This window comes from Miniopterus schreibersii, assembly GCF_964146895.1.
Source record: "Miniopterus schreibersii genome assembly, chromosome: 3".
Taxonomy (NCBI): Eukaryota; Metazoa; Chordata; class Mammalia; order Chiroptera; family Miniopteridae; genus Miniopterus; species Miniopterus schreibersii.
Genome location: NC_138103.1, coordinates 42274322 through 42292925, shown reverse-complemented (window position 1 = coordinate 42292925; position 18604 = coordinate 42274322). Strand labels below are relative to the sequence as shown.

General features: G+C 40.7%; 1 protein-coding gene across 1 annotated transcript in view; it reads right to left on the bottom strand.

Annotated features, from left to right (window-relative positions):
• The window catches only part of MCC (MCC regulator of WNT signaling pathway), a 343361-nt gene that overhangs the window by 247695 nt on the left and 77062 nt on the right, over positions 1-18604 (bottom strand). The gene's annotated exons all lie outside the window — the stretch shown is intronic.

The following is an 18604-nucleotide window of genomic DNA, read 5'->3' as shown; positions in this document are numbered from 1 at the left end:
GGTCTCCCTGATTCCTACTCAGTATTTAACCACAAAAATTAGATTCACTTCACTGGCTGTCTTCATCAGATTTCGCAAAACTTGGGACTATCCAAAAGAAATAAAAGGTGAGGGTTTTCCTTAAAGCAGGATGCTGAGTTTTGAACACATTCAGATTAAATGAATAAACTTGATTAAATCCACAATTCAAGATAATGATGAACTGAATGCTGGAACTCAGCTGCCTGACACGCTTTAGCATATGAATTAAATTTTCTGTTAGTTAATCCACTTAAAAAAAGTGTATTCAAACATCTCCCTTCAGGGAATTGGCCATATGTGGAATTAACAGACTCTTGGGTCCACATGAGGCTTGCCTTGCAATTTCTGGGTTTGTTGGAAAAGTAATTTTATTGCATTATATTAAAATGGACACTGGGAGATTTGTTTGAGCATCTGACATTCTAATGGGCATGTCTATTTAATCAAATGTGCCACCACCCAAATATATACAGGTGTACCAGCAGTTGTCTTCATGAGTGATAAAAGCAAAAAGGGATGTGTATGGCCAGATGCTAAAGAAGGCACAGCCGAGTGCATGTGGTGATGATAGGGAAAGAGCTGTCATGATGTGCGACATGGACCTTTCTAAGTATGTTCACAACCCTGTAGCAAAATGTTTTCCATAAAACCTTCATTCCACAAACAGAATTTAAAAATGGGATGGTAGCATATGGCCATGGAAATTGTAAATGCAATCCACATGTCTTCAACAATGCCAGTGTGGAAGGGCCGATGAAGATGCAAACGGGGAAAGGTGTACTAGTAAGTTGGCTACCTCACAACACCCAGGTGGTCCAGAAATTCCAGACCCATTTTGTGAATAGCAAAGGAAAAATATGATCAGAATATAATTCCAGCTTTCATATTCACAGTCTGAAGATTTTTTTTTAATTCTCAGCCAAGGATATTTTTTTCCATTGCTTTTCAGAGAGACTGGAAGGGAGGGAGGGAGGGAGGGAGGGGAGGAGGGAAGGGGGGGAGAGAGAGAGAGAAACATCGATGTGAGAGAGACACATTGATTGGTTGCCTCTGGCATGTGCCCCAACAGGGACCAGGGGTCAATTCTGCAACCAAGGTACATGCCTTTGGCTGGAATCGAACCCAGAACCCTTCAGTCCATGGGCCATCACTCTAACTACTGAGCCAAACCAGCTAGGGCCAGACTTAAGATTTTATATACATTAACTATCACAAAATGCATTGGGAGACTTTAGTGCTTTATATATCATATAAGAAGGACAAAGGGGAAGCAAACCAATTATAAAGAGGTGGAGGCCAGATAATTTCTAATTATTGATACCACACTGTAGGGAGATGGCTTGAGATGGATTTGTGAAGGGAATTATGTGATGAAGTCTTAAAGAGGTTAGTTAGCTAGAAAGGAGCTACATTTTGAGCACAGTTGCTCCTCAGTAACCACATGGGATTGGTTCCAAGACCCTCTGGATACCAAAATCCAAGGATGCTCAAGTCCCTTCTATAAAATGATGTAGTATTTGCATATAACCAATGCAATCCTCCCTTATACTTTAAATCATCTCTAGATTACTTATAATACCTAATACAATGTAAATGTTATGAAAATAGTTGTTATACTGTATTATTTAGGGAATAATGGCAAGAAAGACATTCTGTACAGTACAGACACCACCGTGGTAGGCCTAACTACACAGCACACATCAGCAACAGTGGAACATCCCGCCCCTCCCGCCACTGAGTATTTTTCATCTGTGGTTGGTTGGATCTGTGGATGTGGAGGGCTGACTTTACATTTATTTTTTAAAGCCCTGTACTACATACTTTACATATATGGTATCACTGTACTGCCATTTTGAGATGAAGACAACGAAAGCTCAGAGATGAAATAATTTCCCCAAAGTAACAAAGTTAGTATGTGCCCAAACAGATATGTGAATTTGAAGTGTAACTCATCTGATTCCAAAGCCTGCTCTTCATCTACACAAGTACTTACCAAGGCTGTGTTTCACATATCACCCCTACAACTTTGGCCAGACCATGTATCATTTGTGTTATATTCTACTTAATATTTTTCTCTAGTTCATAGATTCATACTTTAAAATATCTATTTTAAATGAACAATTTTATAATACTATTATTAATGGAAAGTAATTATAATTTGCCATAAGTAGAAGGCAACTCTAAAAATAAATTCTAGCTAACCACTTGCCTACCCAGAGCTCTGAACCTGGGACCTGCCTTTTCCTTGTAAGGAAGGCTTGAAAAGTTCAGGAGGTGTTCAGACCTCCAGGTGCCAAAATGAGGCCCCTTTCTTGATATAAACAGAAGAACTGAAAGAGAACCAATGCAGGAATTCTACTCCTGTCCTGCGGCACAGTCTTATTTGGTGAGTGTATGTGGTATATGTGGGTGTACCACCTGGAATCACCGTGCACACCACCTGGAGCATGTGGCACTGGCTGAGCATATTTTGTGAGTTTGAGGGAGGGAAGATAAAAGGGAATTGATTGGATGTGATCTTTCTTTTTTTCCAATCAAAATTCAACTTGAAAGAAACTAGATTTCTGCTTCCATCTATGATTCAATTACATTTTATATGTAAGAAATCTGAGACGGAACTCAAACCAAACATAGGGCTGAATTCTTACAAGACTCTGATGTTCAACAGCCTTCAAGTATGCTGGCTCTAGGAACTACTGAGTATCCTTTGCCGTGCTTCCTGGTGAAACTGCTATAGGATGTCACCGCAATCATCACCAGGCCCCTCCCTCTTATAGAACTTCTTGGAGGAGACAGGCTAGAAGTTCCTAGTGCCTCGCCCACTTCTGGGCAAACCTAACACAAAGAATGGCCATGTCTCAGCATAATTTTGTCCGGGATGTCTCCTTCTCTAAAAAGTACAGGATGATAGCATGGCCATTAGAGTACCAAGATCATCACCATAAAATACTAAAAAAGCAACTCCAGCCCTAGCCAGTTTGCTCAGTGGTTAGAGCATCAGCCCTCAGACTGAAGGGTCCCAAGTTTGATTCTGGCCAAGGGCACCTACCTCGGTTGTAGGCTTGATCCCTGGCCCGTCGGGGCGAGTGTAGGAGACAACCAATCAATGTGTCTCTCACATTGTGTTTTTTTCTCTCTTTCCCATTCTCTTTGTAAAGTAATAGCAAAAATATCCTTGGGTGAGGATTGATTAAAAAACAAAAAAAGCAACTCCATGTGACAAGCAGAAAAACCAAGAGATATTTTTACATCCTTACTTTAAAAGTATTTTATTTCCTAATCTTCAATAATTTGACTCACTAACATATTTCATAATGCATACAAACTTCTGCAAAAATACAAACAATATCTTGCTCTCTATTTTTATATGCATGAATTATGTTTTCCTAGCAAAGCCCACATTTATATGTATAAATGCAAAGCTACTATGTAGTAACACACACACACACACACACACACACACACACACACAAGCTGTTTGTCTCAAAAAACTGAATTTCAGTAGCAGAAATGGCAACAGATCCTAAGTGAGAACTACACTGAAAAAGAAAGAAATGCAAATTCAGAGTCATGTCAGGAAACAGATTTTCCAATGGTGATAAAATTGTACATGACACAAGACTAAGAAAATTCTCTAGAGTCATTGCAAAAAAACCCCCAACAATTCAAATGTCACCATGAGAGGAACAGAGTATGAACTAGTTAAAAAGACTGATTACCTACAAACCCTCTACTTGTTCCAAATATTTATATTTCTGGACAAATACATGTTTATTTTAGAATTAGGAAAGTCTATTGCTTGCATCTTAAAAATGGCAGGAGCCAGCAACTAGTTTAATAATTAATAGAGTTCCCTGACCAAACTATTACTTCAAAAAACATGGTTCCTTCACATGTAACCCCCTCCTCTTTGCAACCCAAGGTTGGGCCCAGTGACTGGCACATGGATACTGTGGAATGAAAACTGTAGTGGGTAAATAAGTGCATAGGTGAAAACTTGCTCTTAAATAGAATAAAATTGCACCAGATTTTAGAAATCAGAAGAGAGACTTGACTTATATGTCAATTATTTTGCTTCTCTCTAAGGGTGTGTCAACTTAGCAGTAATGCCACTTTCTCAAATATTTTAAATGGAATACCCTACCCTTTCTTAGTTGACACAATGATATAAATGGCTTTAGGAAATTCAACTGCTCTAATTTTCTAAAGCTAAATTTTTGTTAAAAAGAAAAAACACAGGCGTGAAATGATATTTCATCATACACTCATGTTTCAGTAGTCATTTTGCTCTGTTTTTGTGAAATATCCTCACAACAACTGAAACTGCTAAATATAAGGAAAAGAAAACAGTAACAAAAAAAATAAGCAATTTTGCCCTGGCCAGGTAGCTTAGTTAGTTAGAGCATCATCCCCCATCAGGGCACATACAAGAGGCAACCAATGAATGCATAATAAGTGGAACAACAAATCCATGTCCCTCCCTCCCTCCCTCCCTCCCTCCCTCCCTCCCTCCCTCCCTCCCTCCCTCCCTCCCTCCCTCCCTCCCTCCCTCTCATCACTAAAAAAGAAATGACAAGAAATTCCCACTTCTACTGAAAATATGAAAGTATAGAATTCTATTTTTTTAAGAAAAATCTTTCTATTGACTTCAGATAGAGAAGAAGGGAGAGGGGGAAAGAGAGAGACATCGATGTGAAGGATCATGCTCAACCAACTGAGCCACACTGGCCAGGGTTAGAATTTCTATTTTTAATTTGAAGTCTAGAAACAAAACTAAAATATCCTTCCCATAGTTTTAAAAACTACCCTTCCTGAGTTTTAAAAAACCAACATTTTTTGTAAAATAAAACACATAAAAATGTTTTTTAAAAATCAATAGGAAAAGTATTATTCTCAGGGTCACATAATTTTAGTAACTTGGACCCCAATTTTCAAACCTTGGTTTTTGGAACTAGAAGCAACCGGTTCTTCAGACTGTTTACTAATTTACAGGAAAATCTAAATCAGAGCTCAGCCTTCTGGATGTGAGGGGAACTGCAGCAGGCAGGTGCAGAGGCCACTTTAGGGAACTACATGTAACACTTAGAGCGCATAACAATGATGGGAAAATGAAGAAGTTAAAAATTTTAACTTTAGTTATGTAGCTGATAGGCTTGGTAATTAATGTATGTAGAAAGCTACTGTTCCAGGGCCTGGAATGTATGACTGGACCTGCCCTGACTTCAGGAGACCTGCAAGCAATTCAACCTTTGTGCCCCAAGAGAACTGCAAGGAACCAAGCCGCATCTGAGAACGTCCCTCGCCCTGGATGCGGATAAAGAATCACAGGCCAGCAGGTGAAGGGATCCTCGGGAGATCCCTGGACGGCAGCTTTTATCTGACTGATCTTTTTCCTAAATTCCAAACCCCTCACCTACTTTCTCCTGAATTCCAAACCCTTTTCCTACACTTTTCTTCTTATAAAAAGGGTCAGCTTGAGATGAGATGTAAGACGGTCTTTAGGGAACATTACCTGCCGTCTCCTCAGGTCGCAGGCCATCTGAATAAAGCCCCCGTACAGGTTCAATCCTTGGCCCTACTCACTCACCTGGCAGTGACGGCAGCAGCAACGCTGACTTTCCGCTTTCAAAAACATCTCCTCAATTGGAAGCGTGTCAGTTATAAGGAGATAGGCCCTTTTATCCTGAACTTGACTCCATAAAAGCAAATGCTCCATTTTTCTTAAGCACAAAAGACTTCCTGGGTTCTGCACTCTGTAAGAACAGTGCTTCTCAAACTTCAATGTGCACATGAATCGAGAACTTGTTAAAATGCAGGCTTTGATTTACTAGGTTTGGGGTGATGCCCAAGATTTGCATTTCTAACAAAATCCTGGGTAAAGTGGATGCTACTGATTCATGGACCACACTTGAGTGCAAGGATACATCCGTGGCTTCCCAGGCTTTCCCATCTAGTGGGGAAAACTTATAAATAAACATGTAACCATTGTAGTTTTACTTTCAGTCATTCCTACCTACTGGTTATCTAATATGGCGATAGTAAATATGTATTTTGATTATTTCTGAATTACAACTTCTTTTCACGAATATGTTGAAACAAATAAAATGAACCCATAGAAAAAGATACAAAAGACAAATGTTATGAACCATTTCACTTAAAAACGAATGAAGGAAATCAATTATGAAAAAATTAAATTGTACATTACAAGCATCCCAACTGGAATAAATGGAAGTGTTTCAGTAAATAAAGAGGAGATCAACTCCTCCTACACTCATCCATTTATTCAACTAAAGTTTTTTGGATGAAGTAAACATTAACCAGCAGTGTTTATTTTATTCCTGTTTATATCTCCTGTTTTAAATAATCAGCTGAGTTAGAAGATAGGGAGGGGTTTCCTAGTCATTCAATAAGTGCTTATTGAGCATCAACAAAATGTTAGGCACTGGACTAGGTGCAGAGGACAGACAATGAATGAGTGGGGAGAGACAAATAATACAAATACCAAATAATTCATTGGAAATAGAAAACATACAACACTACCTTGCCAAGCATGTGAGTGAGCCACTTTGAAAACAGATTCTCCAGCCCCAATTAAGCCTTCAGATGACTGCAGCCCTGGCTGAGGTCTTGGCTGCCATCTCATGAGAGACCTGAGCCAGACCACCCAGCCTGACCCCTCTTGGACACTGTGCAAGACAATAAATGTTGGTTATTTTAAGCTACTAAGGTTTGGGGTGACTTGTTATGCAGCCATGAATAACTACTACAGAAAGAAGTGGGCAAGAGGTAAGGACACATCTATTTAAAGAGGGTGGTCAGGAAAGCCTGTAAGAAAAAGACATTTAAGTTGAGACAGACACAATGGAGTCAGCCCTGAGTAGAAGGTGGTGTCATTGCTGGCAAGAGGAAGACGAGCATTCCAGAACAAGGGGACCAAATGAACAAGGGAACCAGGTGAAGGTCCTGAACAGTATATGGAGCAGTGTGCCAGAGCTCATTCCTATAAGAAAGTGGGAAAGATTAGGTCACAGCAGTGGTCTTAGCCATATCAGGCAGGCCCTCTTATAAAGAGTTTAAATTATATTCTCAACACATTGGGAATCCTTTGATGAGTCTTTAGCAGAAGGCTAATGTGATCCACTGTTTTAAAAACCTCAGTGGGGCTGCAGAATGGGAAAGGCATACTGATGCCAGGCCAGCTATCTACTCAGTCATCCAGAGGCTCAGATAGAACTATCAGGAAAGGTTTAAAAGTATGAGGAATGGCACAAACATGTAATTACTATTACTATTACTATTACTATTACTATTACTATTACTATTACTATTACTATTACTATTACTATTACTGTTGCTGCTATTCCAGACTCAGGCCTGGCGTGGCCTCTGGAGTGTTGCAGGGGAAGAAACAAACGGAGGGGAGAGAGCAACAGGGATCTGCTGGTTTTGGGAGGACCTCAGAGCCTTCTCTGAGGCAGCCTCTGAACCTCGATGCATCCAATTCCAAACACACAGAGGGTTATATACTTGCTAAACCGAAAATGTTGATGTGGAACAAGAATGAATTTACAGTATAAATACTTTTGGGTATGGGTATGATTTTTAAAAATATATAAACTTAATTTTTATTATGTAGACAATGCTCATTGTAGAAAGAATTCTCATTTATTTTGCAGGTAATGTGTATCGCAGAAAAATTTCAAGAGCAAATATTCAAAAGAGAAGAAACTAAAATTACCAGTTACCCCAATTACTCCAGGATAAATACTGTTTTCAGCCTCCTTTTGGTAAGCATCCTTCCAGTATCCCAATGCCTATGTGGGATATATACTGGCTACAACTAAGATTTTTTTAAAAGTTTTTTTCCTCCATTATAAAAACCATAAATGCTTATTTTACGTAATTTGGGACATACAGAAAATGAAAGGAAGAAACACACTGGCCCCAACAATATGACCTCTATTTCTTTCTGAGAATCCAAAGGTAGCTGACAACTCACTTGAGTCTGCAGCTGTGACTCTGAGCGTCCATTTTACAAATATTCTTTTCCTTAAATTCTGCCTACCTGCTTAGCTCATTAGAGAAGGAAAATAGAAGTTGAGGACTGTTCACTCCATATAGGATATGGCATCATTTCTATACCCCACTTTGATACAAGTAAGGTGCTGGGGTAGGAATAAGAGATTCTCTCTTATCACAAATCCTGGCAACAGCTCTCTGTAACCCATCGTAGGGGCCGTGCTTGAAGAGATGGATCAACTTTGCGTAATTCACACAACAAGAATGCGCAAACTGAATTTCCAACCTCAAAACAAAGCCTGTCTGGTGAAGTATATTAAACTCTGGTTGTCCTGGCTGCCTAAGTTTCTCTCAATATATTTCCAATGACCTAAATCCGAGTGTGAAATAAAAATTCTTCCCTTCCTGGACATCGACCATTCTTATTTTCATATGATTCCCAGGACTTCTCTGCAAAGTCTTTTGTTGCTATCTCAGGGAATCACCCAGAACCACAGTGCTGTGGGCCCAGAGAAACTTAAATCTCAGTGATAATCTTGAATATTTTATCCAACAACTAAAAGCCATTTACTTAATGGAAAGTATTACAATGCATGATGCCACGCCAATCAAGGTTTAACTCATTTGCAGGCAGGTTTTCAAGAGCCGGAACCTGCATTTTGCTTATAAAAGGAGCCACTTCACAGTTAAACTTCGCAGGAATTTAAACCATCCCTCTACTGCCAACCCTGATCTAGTTTTACCCCTCTGATACTACAGTTACCTTTCTGGATTCATTGGAAACATTTTTAGCTAACAAGGTCCAACAGAGATTGATCTTAACGTACCTGGACTCTGGAAAGCTGCGGCGAAAGCTGGGAATTTGGGTTGCATTATAGTAAGGTAACCTGAGATAGCTCTGGGGTGTGGGGGGGGAAGGAGGGAGGCAGTGATCAAACAGGGTTTCATTTACACCTTTGGCTGTAACTTAGATGTTTTGTCTAGATTAAAGCCATTAGTGGGCACAAATGGAGAAAATGTGTTTGTGATATGGTTTGAATTTCTAACATCTAATCATGAATCAAAACTAGGGATAAGAGTAATATGGGCGTACAGAAGAACCCAGACAGAACCAGACTGTCTGGTTAAAGGTTAAATCTGGTTTCATAATAAACGGGAAGTTAGGACACGTAACAGAAATCACTATATATTAGTTATGTATAGTGAGGGTGCTATATTAAACTTAAAATGAATTTTCTACGGTTGTCACCATAGAACATGGATTCAGTCATTTTCAGCACTCTTTCAGTCATCTTCATAAATCCCCATGGTAATGAGCCCCTTCAAGAATTGTTAAACATAAGATGTCTGATTGGAGTAGTTTACATCAGACTACTTAGAGTCAGTAGCCTGTAAAAGGTCCCTTGTCTTAATAAGGCCCCTTTCTATAATGAAATGAAAATTTCATTCCCCCAGAATTTCTTGTAAGAAGAATTTCTTTTTTCTTTTTTATTGAATTTATTAGGGTGACATTGGTTAATAAAATTATATAGGTTTCAGGTATACAATTCTATAATGCATCGACTGTATATTATATTGTGTTTACCACCCTAAGTCAAGTCTTCTTCCATCACCATTTATTCCCCTTATACCTCCCCTGACCCCCCTTTCCCTCTGGTAATCACCACGTGTTTGTCTGTGTCTCTGAGTTTGTTGTTGATGTTGTTGTTTTTTTGCTTAATCCCTTCACCTTTTTTACCCAGCCCTGCAACCCCCCCCTTCTCTGACAGCTGTCAGTTTGTTCTCTATCTTAGAGTCTCTATTTTGTTTGTTAATACATTTTATTAGATTCCACAGATAAGTGAAATCATATGTTAATTGTCTTTCTCTGACTGGCTTATTTCACTTAGCAAAATATTCTCCAGGTCCATCCGTGCTGTCTCAAAGAGTAAGAGAGCCTTCTTTTTTATGGCCGAGTAGTATTCCATTGTATAAATGTGCCATGGCTTTTTTATCCACTCAGCCACAGATGGACACCTGGGCTGCTTCCAAGTCTTGGCTATTATAAATAATGCTGGGATGAACATAGGGTGCATTTATTTGAAAGGAATATTTTGATAAACCACATGGAAGTGCAAGGTACTAAGGACATGTTTAGTAACAAAAGATGGTTTCTAAATTACAACATCCAACATTAGGAGAGGAATCTGCATCCCTCCTAAGAAGGAGAAGGAAAGAGAGGGGAGTGAGCAAGGCCACTGCTAGGAGAAGGAGGGGGACCCCCGAGGGAAGAGCCTCGGATCTGGGCATGGGCAGGATCTTGAGAGGATTGGAGTGTCTAATGTGGACTCTGATGCTCCTCCTAGCTTAAGAAGAGGAGTGTGTGTGTGTGTGTGTGTGTGCGCGCGCGCGTGTGTAGGGGGGTGATTTACACATTATATAAATCTCCTCCATGTCCTCATCTTTACTACAATCCACGTTGCTCACCAATTGATTTGCGAACATCGATTCTCCTGAGTTCCAATTCTGGGCTACGATGGGGGAAACGGCAATGGCACAAACAGACACTGACACTGAAGGAAAAGAGGCAGTTGACATTTGGGTTATTACAGTGCTACTACTACTACTTACTATATTTTAGTATGAAACATTGTACTGATGTCTGGAAACAAGGAACGCAATCTAACAACTAACATGATTCTTTTTCTCAACAAGTGTAACTGACACGATCATTCGTCAATCCGCTGATCCTTTGCTGCCTTAGTCACTGGCAGCGTTAACTTCCCGAGCTTACACGAAGGCCCTTCTTACAAATAAGGGGTGCCTCCCGCCTCCCCTACAGGGAAACAAAGGGCCCGAGCGATAGCTGGGGGAGGGGTGGAGAGGGTCAGGCTTGAAAGGGGGCTGGCCGTTTAGGGTTAGATGAGATGATACAGATAAGGTCCTTCCTTCAAATTCCAACATACAGTAAACACTTAATAAATGTGACCAATTATTATTAATAGTAATAGGAACACATTAGCCCTTCCGCTGCTTCTGTCTCTAGGGAAAGGTTCTACCCTCATCCATGGCACAAGGACAATGACCTCAAAGACCCAAGAGAGACTGGAGAGGGGAGAGACGAGTCCTTTGGACCGAAGATCCTACTGACAAGTTAAGGTGGGTCGACCTTCCTCACTACTAACCCTTTTTCTCTACCTTTAAGTCGGGCTGAAGAAAGCCTGTGGCATTCCTGCCAATTAGATTGAGGTCTCTGGGTTCTGAATGCATCTTTGATAGATGCCTCTAACTGCATCTAAGTGGCAGGAGCATTTCTCTCAGCATTTAATGCTAATCTTCCCTGACATCTAGGCATAAATAACTACACAATCATGTCAGGAGGCCCCAACATAAATCCACCGGGGGTTTTAATTACTCTCCAGTGACGATGTCTTATACAAAATCAGAGGAATGAAAACCCAACCAGGGCTGAGATAAGTCATTGGAAGAAGGATGGCAAAGAAACTACAAGGAATGATTAGGTGCTGCCAAGTAGCTGATCTGTTGTCATAAAACACTTCAGACATAAATGGTATTTGTATGATGTGGAGGAGGCTCTGCCCCCCCCCCCCCCGCCCCCATAAAGGAGGGCAGAGAAATGCAAAGCAAGTGGTAACTGTCAGGTGTCTAGATATGGGGCCACTGCCCTCTAGTGTGTACTCTAAAATTTGCAAAATTCTTTTGTCCTGGTTAATCAGAGTTCCCAAAGACAGTAGAAAACAAAATAAAAGATGAACCCCTGTTGAACTATCCAACAGAATCATTGGAAAATAATTAAATCATTAAGAGAGTGTGATCTAATGGCTTCCTACCACCTCACTATCTGTTGGGGCCTACACTCTTATCAAGCCCTAAAACTGGATTTGTTGTTCCAGTTGAACAGATTGCCAAAAGGGCAGAAGAGATAGTAAACATATTTAACAACTGCTGTGGCAGAGCCACTGGCATTCAGACAGATGCCCACGAGCTGCCAGCTGCCAGCAGTTCTGGGGGCCCCTACAGGGCCAACATTCACCCCTTGAAGGCTGATTCATGGGAGGTTAGGGGTTCCTGGGAGATGAGACTAGGTAGCAAGGAGAATAGGAGGCCTGGTACCGAAGTCAGTCACTATTTTAACAAACTGTACCTGTACTCAGGTGTTGTGGCTGAACATTAGCTCCACAGAGGGGATCAGAGGACATAAAAACAACAGCCCAGCACTGCAGGCAGAGCAGAAGAGTGACCCAGAGTCAACAGCAAAGCTCCTAAGGAGAGGTCACCAGAGCCCTCATTTCCCACCAGCAGCTGTTTCTTCTCTTGCCAACAATGAGGGACATCCCCCTAGTCCAGGGCAGGGGCATGGTGGGGCGTCAGGAAACCCACCCTCTAGTCTCAGTTTCCCTGCTTCTCCCTATGTGACATTAGGCGGATATTTTGATCTGGGCATCCATGTCCGCATTTTTTAAATGACGAGGTTAGACTAAGGTTTTTAAAGGACCCTTTCATCTCTAGGAGGAATTATTATCCTTTCCCATGATCTGGTATTTCCAAATGAATTCCACATACAAGACTATTCAGCATAATTTTTAATGACATCTTTGAGACAGCTCCTACTCATAAAAATGTGCTCAGTAAATATCTTGAAGTGTGCTTGAGCAATCTCGTTTCTTCAGAATTTTTAGTTTGTTTCCAAATTCTACCCCAAACTATCCACTTGTAAGGAACTCTCAAGATTTGTTTCTGATCCTTAGATAAGGAAGCAGCACTAGCAACCACTATTGTTTATTGAGCATCCACTTGCATGAGGCTTTGTTTTAAGAACTTTCTAAGCATTATCTTGTTTAATTCCCATGACAACCAAATGAGGGATGTATTGTTATTCCTATTTTATGAGAATGCAGAGGCTGAAGGAGGTTAAATGACTTGTCCAAAGTCAGACAAAAGAGCATAAACATAGTGTATTTAGCTAAAAGCCACATCCATAGTTACTCTGCAAGAGGGTTCCAACGCATGCCACGGTTCCCATCAATTAACAGAGAAGTGTGAAAAACAAAAACAAATGTGAATTCTTTCCTGAAGTTAATTTTCCCCCTCATTTATTTACTTACTTAGAGATATCTACCTACCTTTAGGGCCCCAAAGTACTTTCTTTCATGAAATGATAGTGATATTAGATAGTAGGTAGATTGGCTTTCTTGATTTTTTTACATTAGAAGTTGGCAAGTTTCAATCTTTTGGAATGTTACCCGTCCATGAAATTGCGATATCTGGGAGCCATCGTTCTTTTCTGGTACAAACATTTATTGTGCAGGTATTACGTTCAGTGCCGAGATTAAAAGCTTCTGAAGAGTGATGTGTCTGCCTTTTGTATGTCTGACTGACGATAATTTGTTGGTAAGGAGAGTCATATTCTCTCTTCACAATCTACATAGATTATAGCGGAGAAAGCAGGGGATTCCTCTGGCCATTGTCTAAGTTATTCAGCCCTTCCATTTGTGACAAAGACATGGAGGAAACAAGCTAAACTAAGAGCCAAGGAGGGGGGCAAAGAATAAGCTCAGAGTGTGCTAAAGAAGACCAGAGAACCTCTCCAGAAACACACACCCAGTCACTTAACCACAGATCCTGTATTTGCAGATTTTATACTAATAATAGCAATAATAGTAACAGCAACAATCAATCCTTTAAGAGCATCCTCATTTTCACAAATGAAGAAAAACCACTGTCAAATTTAAAGTTCTCCCGGAAAAGAGCATTGTGGTTTCAACAGGAGGTTAGAACTGAATCTCAACCTTAAGGCTGAGGAGTATTTTAGAGATTTAAAAGTACCTGTAAAGATTCTTTAATAACTCAGTCTTTATGGACTTGGTCAAGTGGTTAAACCAAAAAGATATGTATCTATCTCGCCGCTACTACACACATTCCTTAGTTATTCCCACGCATTCTGAAGGGTTTTCTATACTGGCTGAAATGTGTAGATTTCAAATGTTCCCTAAAGTAATATAACTATGGACTCTGCATCAAATAAAGTTCAATTAATAATGAATTATATTAATAATTATGATCATATAGATTTGTATGACAATATACACCATTTTAATTTGAATTCTAACACCTAGATGTTATATAGCCTAAAGAAAAAAAGCTGCTTGGCCTATTGGATAAACAGAGTTGCAAAACTTGCTATGCTTGTTTTTTTTAAATTTACTTACTTTTATTGCCACAACTCATAACTGTCTTTGTTTTCTTTCTTTAAAAATGTAAATCACTTTTGGAAAAAAAACCCCTGTAAGTGCAAAGTTAAAACAGAAAACGGGCCAGGTTGAAGCCAGATTGTCCAAAGAATTCTAGAGGAGCTGGCCTTTGAGTAGCAGGATGCAGAAGGCAGGCTCCATGATCTTCACCCGTGTAGAAATGAGGCAATGTCATCATTTGAAATGTTAGGGAAAACCCATGAAACAGTGTACTTCCCCAGAATGGTAAGTCATCTGGCATTTCAGATGACCAACAACACAAAGCCAAATGTGTCTGTGTCTCTCTGTCTAACCAAATTTATTTAGTTATTGAAATTCAGTTTCAATCACTTGGAAGTGACAATTTGAGATTCTGAAAACTTTTTATCAACACCATACTCTAGAGCCTTCTGTAGCTACCCTGAAAAATGTGATATTTTATTTGCATTGTCCCAATTCTATGAAAATCTAACAGGTGATAAGCATGCGCTATGGTTAATAATTTCTTGTTCTTAATTCTGAACAGTGCCCAGAAGAGAGTGCTCCGGGGACAATCAGCCTTGCTCTAGTCGTAAGGTCGGGACATATCCTCCTGACCAAAGGTTTCAATATTCTAATCCCAAATTTGGCAAGTACCATAATGATTATAGCATCTTAAAATTACAAAAGGAGAAATGGAAAGTTCCTTGTATTAAAAGCAATTCAGGGACAGATAAAGAAAATTGGTGAAGACCATTTAAACGAGGAAAGATGGGGAGATAAAAGGTGACTAACTTTTCCTCAACTTTCTGTACTGGTTCAAATACTTTATATCTTGTGCATGACTTCTTCTATAGTATAACTGCATTTAATTAACATCAATTAATTCACACTTTTATTAATAAAAATTAATAAAGTTGATAATGAATACTTTAAAAAGACAAGTAGCGTGGCTGAAAGGATCTATCAAGAAATTGATTTTTGTTCAGTAATCTGTCAGTGTCACAGCCAGAAAAGAAAACTTAGTTATGTGGTTTTTTTTATAATGTTTAAATATATCACTACTGAGATGCTATAACATCACACTCTATACTTGGACTCTTCCCTGAAATACACAGCTTGGGAGAGAAATTCCCTTGGGAGAACAGGGATTATCTTTCCCACTGCATCTCTCCCTCACTAACCTAGCGTCTCACATGGCTCTGCCCCCAGCCTTTCGAATAAGCCTCGGCCTGTACTGGCAGCTTTGCTCCTGCTCGGGGGTGGCGAGGTACCAAGCCACCTTAGCCTAGCTGGACTATGTTTTCCAGAGCTCTCTTTCCTGTATGGTTCTGTATGGCCCCGAGAGACAGTCTAAGTAAAATTCAGACATGTGCTTTATGCTCTGACAGCTGTTGCTTGTCCACCACGTACCCATGTGGGGAGCCAGGCTGGCTCCAACTCTCACCCGGCTCCTCCTTCAGCTCCTCTGAGTCCTGGGCCGGGTGTGTGTGCAGCTCTATAGCAGTGGGTGCCCGTTTCTCCCGCGGGTCACCCATAGTATCGAGGTTGGACATGGTAAGAGACAGAAGCGGGTTCCAGTTGGGCCTCCTTGGTCACAATCTGTCCCCCTGCATCCCAGCTTGTCCCTGCTCTCCTCCCATCCAGCCTGCCTTCTTATCTGCTGATCTGAGACACTTACAGTAGGAACTTCAGGCTCAATACTAGATGCAGAATCAAGAGCCTGCATACGTTGCTCTACCAGCTCCCACATTCGTCTAACGCCTAACCCTTATAAAAATCCTTTAGTCCATACATGTGTAGCCATTCTGCTTCTCAGATAAAACTCTAACTGCTACAAGTTTCTATGTGCATCATCTTGTTGCTTTTGCATTTCCAGCTGTATGGGAAGCCTCCAAGTCATAACATCCACTGTCTTCGGCAGGGGAAGGCGGCAAGTATTTGGTGGTAGAAAAAAAGGGAAGAGATGCTTAGAAAGGTAAAGCTGTGCAGGATGCTCCCAGAAGCTTCTCAATTCTAAAAATGCTGGTACCAGTTATCAATTTATTGCCTCTTGTCTCCAAGTCCCCCTTTGCATGCTCTGCTTTGTGATACCAAAGCCAGGCCCTGTAAACATTTCCCCTTTGTCAACAGGAGGCACTGGAGGGACACTGAAGGAGAAGGGCATTCCCGTCCTGGTTCCGTGGTGCCTGCCCGCTTGCTCTTGTGGTAGGTGGAAGCCAGGAGCACAGGATAGTGGTGCTCACCCCTAGGAAGCTTCAGTGGCACCATCTGGGGGACTTCTCAGTGGGTTTTGCCACTACTGCAGCAGGCAGCTTCCCAGTGAATTCCTCAGGCACCTCGGGGGGCACTTTCTTAGTGATGCTCAATGAGTCTTGCAGGCGCCCCAGTGGCTGTCATTCCAGAGGCCTGGCTCCCTGCTCTCAGGGACTGTCTCTGCCACCTAGTGGGCCCCCTTCAGTGGGGCCTGGTGAGGGGTGGGCCCTCTTCTAAGTCTGTTCCTTGGGTACGCTGTCTCAGCTTTAGAGGGAGTGGCTGCTCTTTTCACATGCTACTCCTGCATTCATGAGCATTTTCTTTACTTCTTAGTATGTAACCCCTTGCTACTAGTTAATGAAATTATATGTAAAACTTTCCCTGTGTGAATTACTGTCTGCTCTCTGTCTCCAAACTAGACACTGATAAAATACCTTTTGCTCTTAGAGGATTAAAAAAAACAGAACTTAATTTTATTAGTTTAACATTTGTTTTGGAAGGAATATAAGTTATTTTTAATGTGAGTACCTAAGTGAAGACATTGCCCAAGTGTGCAGTTTAGAGAAGTTATTTGCTTTCTTTGGCCACCTATATGGAGTATTTCCCAAACTGGACTCCATGGACCCCTGTGAGCAGACCAGGCATGAACTATTGCTATGAAACCAACCACTCCAACTAAGCACAACGGGTAAAACAACGATCATTTTCCATTTCTCACATTTGACAGGAGAACTCCAACCTCACACGACACATGATGAAAATATAGAAAGGGGGGAGAAATGGGGCTCAAAATTCACTGTCCCACAGGGTCCAAAGAAGTTATCAAGGGTCTGTGAGTTTAAACACTACTTTAAATTTTTTTATTTTCGATTCAGTGAGAAAATAAATAATGTAATCACCATCACAGGATTTCAATGCCTGTATTTGCATTTATGGTCTTGTTTTCACCAAGGGATCATCTTAAACGAGAGTGTATAACTTTGTCTGTGGAGTTACAGCTCTTTTTTAAAAAATTTTATTTATTCAATGTATTCCAATGAAGAGTCACTGTCATCAGCTATGTGTTTGTCAGAAGCTTCTATATATATGTATAAAAGTGTGCATCCTGTAAACGTGTAGTTCATGAGTTTTAGTAAGGTGAACACTCCTGCCTGAGCCGGGTGCTCGACATTTAAGGGAGTGTTTCTTACACTGGCTTCTGCAGAGGCCATCTTGGGCAGTTACATCAGTTCCATCGCTTCACCAACAATACACAAAGAGGACTGGCGATGGGAAGATTAGGGCGTGAGCTGGCCTCTGACCAGGAGAGATGGGAGAACAGAATAAAATCCAAGAGGTTACTGAAGAGGCTAAGAACCGAGCAGCCACACAGAGGCAGGAAAGAGCCAACTCCTGCAGTTTTCAACACTGCGTTTGCTGCAGAAAACTGGTGGGCCATGAAACCTGAATCTGTCCCAGCAGGTGCCACTAAATTTTGATCAATGTGTTTTGATGAATGTCAACTTTAATCAAAATAAATCTGATGAATTGATTCTTGCTATAACCCATACTGTTCTGACATGTTTGTTTTGAAAAAGGCTGAGCTGACATAGCACAGAGGAAAGTCCCACTTGCTCCAAATGATGTGTAACAGCACAGCCTAAGTCCGAGCCCATGCCTGAGAAAGGTGACATATTTACTGATGCTCGCCTAGTGTCCTGAGCACGCAGGGAGGCAAGATTAGGAGACTTAATGGTTCTCCTTAAACTGAGCGAGAATGTCCTTGAAGGGTGACTAGGTGACAAACAGTGCAATAACTGTGGATGCTTTTACAGATTGCATGGGACATAGCCATAACCTAGTAGTGACTGTGTGTGTTTTTAATACATTCTAAATTTTATCAGTTTTAGATTTATAGAAAAGTTGCAAACACAGGACAGAGAATTCTCCTATACCTCACACCCAGTTTCTCCTGTTATTAACATCTTACATTATTATGGTATAGCTGTCACCAATATAGATAAATTATCAACTAAAGTCCATAATTTATTCAGGTTTCCTTAGTTTTTACCTAATGTTCCATTCCTAGGCTCCTCTTAGCTGTGACAGTTTCTCTTTCT